At 46.3% G+C, this 6,000-nt stretch overlaps 1 protein-coding gene across 4 annotated transcripts in view; it reads left to right on the top strand.

Annotated features, from left to right (window-relative positions):
* The first annotated feature begins 314 nt into the window (after positions 1–314).
* Gigyf2 (GRB10 interacting GYF protein 2) overlaps positions 315–6,000 on the top strand; it is a 122,592-nt gene continuing 116,906 nt past the window's right edge. For 3 of the 4 annotated variants that reach the window (XM_052192302.1, XM_052192301.1, XM_052192299.1), the window contains exon 1: positions 315–399. The gene's annotated coding sequence lies outside the window, so the exon portion shown is untranslated. The remainder of the gene's footprint in view (positions 400–6,000) is intronic. The other variant, XM_052192300.1, reaches the window with a different exon arrangement.

The raw sequence follows: 6,000 nt of genomic DNA, 5'->3' as shown, positions 1-6,000 counted from the left end.
TTTGTACTGCAAACGGGCACTGGATTGGGTGCATTGGACAGTGAGTCATAGAGCCTCTGGCCAGGTTCCAATTAGAGACACCAGCTCAACTCTAAGGCCCTAGGAGATGCAGCTAAAGGCCCCACTGTGCGCCTGCGCTACTCCGGCTCCACCCTCTCCCAGCTCTGCATCCGGGTCTCAGGAAGGGGCGTGTCCGAGTGGAGGGGCGGGCCGTAGAGGAAGGGAACGATGTCGTGGGAAGCTGGAGAGCAGGGAGGGAGTGAGGCGGGGATGTAGGCGGGGCGGGGGGCGGGGCAGCTCGCGGGATCACGTGACGTGCGTGGCGACGTGTCGGCCATCTTGTGTTGTTGAGGCTGAGGATTGACTTGGGTTCTGAGAGACTCCTGTCCCGGACCGCAGGTAACCAGTGGCTCGGTGTGTCTTCCCTGCCCGCGGCCATCCCGCGCCCAGTCCCCGCTATAGCGCCCGGAGCTGCCGTGGCCTGGCGCCCACCGTCGCGTCCCCGCCACTCCGGTCCGAGCCGGCCGCATGGACACACTCTGGCTGCCCGGCAGTGGCCGCGGCCGGCTGGGGGCGTCAGACATGGGGACAGGGCAGGTGCGGGGTCGGCAGGAGTCTTCTCCCGTGCGAGGGCCGTGGCGGGCCGGGAGCGTCCCGGCCGAGGGCGGCCCCCTGCTTTCGCCCCCGTGGCATCGCGGGGGAAGCCGAGGAGAGGAGGCGGGAGGCGGGGTGGGCAGTGTCAGGCCGGAGGGCTCGCCTTCCGCTGCCTGCTCCTCGGGGCCGGTCACCCGCTCAGCCTCGGGGTACCCCGGCTAACAGCTGCTGCGAGCCGACAGCTGCTCCTGCCGGCGCTCCTGCCCGCACCTGCCCCGGGAGGTGCGCCCTTGCCTTCTCCACCGAGCATCTGGACTGGGGAAGTCAGCTTCCACGGCTGGAGGACTGGTCTGGAGCAGGCCCCAGGCAAGGTGGAGTCATGGTCTGATCCTGGGACTGAGAGGCTTGGGAAAGTAGAGCCCGGGGCAGCTCCAGGGACCCGAATGTTCATACCGGGTTGAAATGGGCAAGCAGTTTCCCACGAAGCACTCTTGAACACTTCGGTTTTGTAGCTGGAATAGCAATCAAGCCAGCAAGGAAGGGGAGGGTGTGAAAGGAGCAGGTTGTGTGACCGACCGCGTTTGGGAAACAGTAACGTTGCTTTGCATTTATCTAGTAACGTCTTCCCTCACCTCCAGTTTTCTTGAAAGTCAAAGCACTTAAACACACCTAGTGGTTCTTTAGGAAGGTAAGTATTCCAACATAACTTAAGACATTAAGGGACTCGAATCAGTGATGGTTTCCCACCTACCTTGGATTATAGGTAGTTATGGCTCAGAGTGTTGTATTCAGGGACTGTAGTCCTCCTTATATAGTTTCTCCTCTTTAATAACAAACGACTTCCTAAATTATAAAAACGATTATCATACTTTTTGTACAAGAGTTTTCATCCCCTTTTGTGGCTCCGACGGGCAGGATTTTTCCTTTTTGGTTAGAACACATACTTGGTCTTCATTTAATGATGTTTTCCTAGTGTAGCAGCTTTTGGATTGCTTAAACTGGGATATGTACTTCATTGTCACATTAGAAGACACTAGAAAAACGTTTAGAAGTGACATGTGTCTGGAAAAATACCAACATTGAAGATGTTAGTGATCTGCTAGAAAGGAAAAGACCATACCTTTTTTGATACTTGACAAAGGCTTTAGGGTTTTGTGGTTGGGGAACAAGAGACTATGTACTATATGTTTCTTTTCTTTTCTTTGTTTGTTTTTGTTTTGTTTTGTTTTTTTTCGAGACATGGTTTCTCTGTATGGCCCTGGCTGTCCTGGAACTCACTCTGTAGAACAGGCTGGCCTCCTACGCAGAAATCCGCCTGCCTCTGCCTCCCAAGTGCTGGGATTAAAGGTGTGCGCCACCACCGCCCAGCTCTGCTCTGCTCTGCTCTGCTCTGCTCTGCTCTTCTCTTCTCTTCTCTTCTCTTCTCTTCTCTTCTCTTCTCTTCTCTTCTCTTCTCTTCTCTTCTCTTCTCTTCTCTTCTCTTCTCTTCTCTTCTCGACTACAAGTACTTACAGTGTGTATGCTGAGAGACAAACATTTCTGTTTCTCTTGAGTTCCCTTTTAGACATCTAAATACTTAAGTAAAAATATACAAATACTTCTTGATGTAATGATGGGACTGTGTCCCTTAAACTGATTGAAAGTTGAAATATATAAGCTGACAATGCATTTAAAGCTATCAGTCTGCTGTCCCTTAATAACAGCAAAGCCTATAGAATCTTGATTATTTCCCACTTATAATTGTATGGTTAGAGTTTATGTGATTTTGTGATTCTCTGGTCCTAGCCAGCAGTGCCAGGGAGTATTGTACTACATATTGTTAACTCAGGAAGAAATCATAATTCGAAGTATGAAGAGTGATTTCTACTGAGTCCATATTGTTTTTACCTCATGGTAAAGTGCAAAAACTCTTGTTAAGGCGAACCATTCTGTTCAGGGACCATCTGTTTATGTAGGAGTAACAGAAAAAAGAAAAAAAAGAAATAGCGAGACAGGATAATAATAGTGGGAAGGGTTAATTTTTAAATTTAGTCCTGTGAGGAGACTTTACAGGTAAGCTAAAATCTGAGGAAACACCTGATAGGTAGAGGGCAGGGTACTTCACCAAGAGGCAAAAAGGGCAAAGATCCTGAGACAAGAAGATAAAACTTAGGTGGGACCTATCTAGGGCTTGCTAGGAAGAGTACTGAGTACTATCTAGTCTGGAGAGACTGGAAGAAACTGATCAGAATGTATCTACACACCTCTTTGGCAGGAAGATGAGGTAGATCATTCACAGCTCTGGAGTCTTTTCTTCAGAGTGTGTGTGTGCATGTGTACTCCAGGCGCACCTGAGACTTGCCCTTCTCTTGCCTCAGCCTCCCAAGTTTCTGAGATCTATGGAAAAGTCTTAGGAAAATCAGATTCTATAGACTTGAGCCAAGATCCCTCCCTCCCATTCATTTGGAAAACTCAGGATGTTCATCTGTTTCAGGAATTATAATGAATTTCTTAAAAGTAAGCTTTTAGCCTGGTAGTGGCTAAAACCTAACCCCCCCCCCCAAAAAAAAGAGAGTTTTTAGGTGTGATTGGTGTTAAGACTGCCCGGAAATTCATTCATTCATTCTCTCTCTCTCTCTCTCTCTCTCTCTCTCTCTCTCTCTCTCTCTCTCTCCCCCCCTCTCTCTCCCTCCCCTTCCTCCCTCCCTCCCTCTCTCCTTCTCTCCTTCTCTCCCTCTTTCTCTCTCCCCCCCCTCCCTGCCTCCTCCCCTCCTCCCCTCTTCCCCTCTGTTTTTCAAGATAGGGTTTTTCTGTGTAACCCTGGCTGTCCTGGAACACACTCTGTAGACCAGGCTGGCCTCAGAAATCTGCCTGCCTCTGCCTCCCAAGTGCTGGGATTAAAGGCCTGTGCCACCACTGCCTGACCTGGAAATACTTTTTAAAAGGAATGGCCTTTTGTTTGGTTTAGGTTTTTGGTTTTTGATTTTTCCAGGCAGGGCTTCTTGTAGCCTTGGCAGTCCTGGAACTTGTTCTAGACCAGGCTGGCCTCGAACTCCTGCCTCTGCCTTCTGAGCACTTTGGTTAAAGATGTTTGACAACACTGCCTAGCAAGAAATGGCTTTTAAAGAAAGGTATCTAAGCCAGGCAGTGGTGGCGCACTCCTGTAATCCCAGTACTTGGGAGGCAGAGGCAGAGGCAGACAGATTTCTGAGTTCGAGGCCAGACTGGTCTACAGAGTGAGGTCCAGGACAGCCAGGGCTACACAGAGAAACCCTGTCTCTAAAAACTGAAGGAAAAAAAAAAAAAGGAAGCTTATCTATCCCAGTTTTTTAATTGACTAGGAGCATTTTGTAAGTTTAGGGATTATCTAGTGACATTGTAACTAATACTCAGAAGAGCTAGGAATATAGTTTAGGGGTAGATTACTTGCCTAGCATGCCTGATGACGAGGTTCAGTCATTAGTACTGCCTAATCAAAAAAGAATGGAGAATTCAGAATGTTTGGAAGTAAGGAGTTGTTCTCAGACACTGGTGATTAAGGAATATGATCAAATGAATCAATATACTAACCCAAATATCCACAGTTGGTTAGTGGATATTTAACTCTATACAGCCCAGCCTAGTTTTAACTGGCTCTCCTAATTTTTGGGGCTATCTCTTACATCATTTTGCTTGTGTAGAGTGTTTTCTTTTTGGTTTTTTGGATTTGGTTTTTTTTTTTGAGACAGGGTTTCTCTGTATAGCCCTGGCTGTCCTGGAACTCACTCTGTAGACCAGGCTGGCCTTGAATTCAGAAATCTGCCTGCCTCTGCCTCCCAGAGTGCTGGGATTACAGGCATGCGCCACCACTGCCCGGCTTGTAGAGTGTTTTCTATTTTTCTTTTTTTACCTGTTAAGCTAGATTTCAAATTAATTTGCTCCTTAATAGTCTGGGAACTTTTTTTCTGAGGACCTTCCAGTTTATTTTCATATTCATAAATGGTCGATTTAATAACCTTTTATTTTAACTTACCTGATAAATTTAGTATTGTGACTTTTGGAGCATTTTTTTGCTGATGGATTGGCTGTATGAAAAATAGTAGACCTGCTTCAAAGTCATATGAAGATAGAAACTGCACAGCAGAGTACGAATGGAGCTTTGCAACTAGAGGGCATGCACAGTGATGGTGCTGCTGAGGTGGGGTTCTCACTCTCTGCCTCTACATCCTGTTCCCTTGCTCAGTTTTTGAAATGACATTTTTAAATTATACTCTGATGTCATATCAGTTTATTTGTTCTCATGACTCTGCATTTTAATACTCTGTACATGCATTCTTTATGTTGACCTTCACAGTGGAAGATGTAGTGGTAGTAATTACTGTCTGGGAAGACCTTTTTAGGTGGAAAAATACGTTGTTTTATCCCAAGCCCTCCTCAAAAGCTATGATTTGTGCCATTTAAAAAAAAAATGACTTTTTTTTTTCAGTTCTCCTTTAGTTTATTAGGTTTTCTATACTTTCTGCTTTATTCTATAGTTTGGCCAGTCTCATTGTTAATTAATCTACATATTTTACGCAAGTTAAATGTCCCATTTTCTTCAACAGTTTGAAATGTCTGTCTCTCTCTCTCTCTTTTTTTTTTTTTTTTTTTTTTTTTTGAGACAGGGTTTCTCTGGTTGTCCTAGAAATCATTCTGTAGACCAGGCTGGCCTTGAACTCAGAGATCCACCTGCCTCTGTCTTCCAAGAGCTGGACTTAAACATATGTCATCACCCACTAGCCTTGAAAAATATGTAGCTGCTGGGCAGTGGTGGCACACGCCTGTAATCCCAGCACTCTGGGAGGCAGAGGCCTGCAGATTTCTGAGTTGAGGCCAGCCTGGTCTACAGAGTGAGTTCCAGGACAGCCAGGGCTACACAGAGAAACCCTGTCTTGAAAAAAAACCAAATCCAAAAAACCAACCAACCAACCAAACAAAAAAATACGTAGCCAAGGCTGGCCTGGAGCTCATGTTCCTCCTGCCTTCACCTTCTTTAGCGAATCCACCGCTGTGTGCCACCAAAGCTGTCTGAGCTTTTCTTTAAGGATGCTTGTTAATTCTTGTAAAAATTTGACCCCCCCCAATTTCCCCTTAACCCTTATTAGTATTATTTTAAAATTACATTATTCAAGGTGTGTGTCTGTGTGTATGTATGTGGGTATGTGAATGTATCCATGTCATTGAGTGTCTGTGGCAGTTAGTGGAAACTTGTGGAAGTTGGTTTTCTCCTTCCACTGTGTGAGTTCCAAGGACTGAACTCAGGTTCTCAGGCTTGGCAGCGGGTGCCTTTACTCCCTGAGCCATCTCAGTGGCTCCCTGGTTAGTGTTTCCTGGTAGATATTGTAGTTTTGCCATTGGATTTTGATGCCCTAAAGAATTGTATCTCTAAAATAGAATTTTTTATTTTAT

This window comes from Apodemus sylvaticus, chromosome 9 (genome assembly GCF_947179515.1).
Source record: "Apodemus sylvaticus chromosome 9, mApoSyl1.1, whole genome shotgun sequence".
NCBI classification, from domain to species: Eukaryota; Metazoa; Chordata; class Mammalia; order Rodentia; family Muridae; genus Apodemus; species Apodemus sylvaticus.
This window is presented reverse-complemented; position numbering and strand designations above follow the sequence as displayed.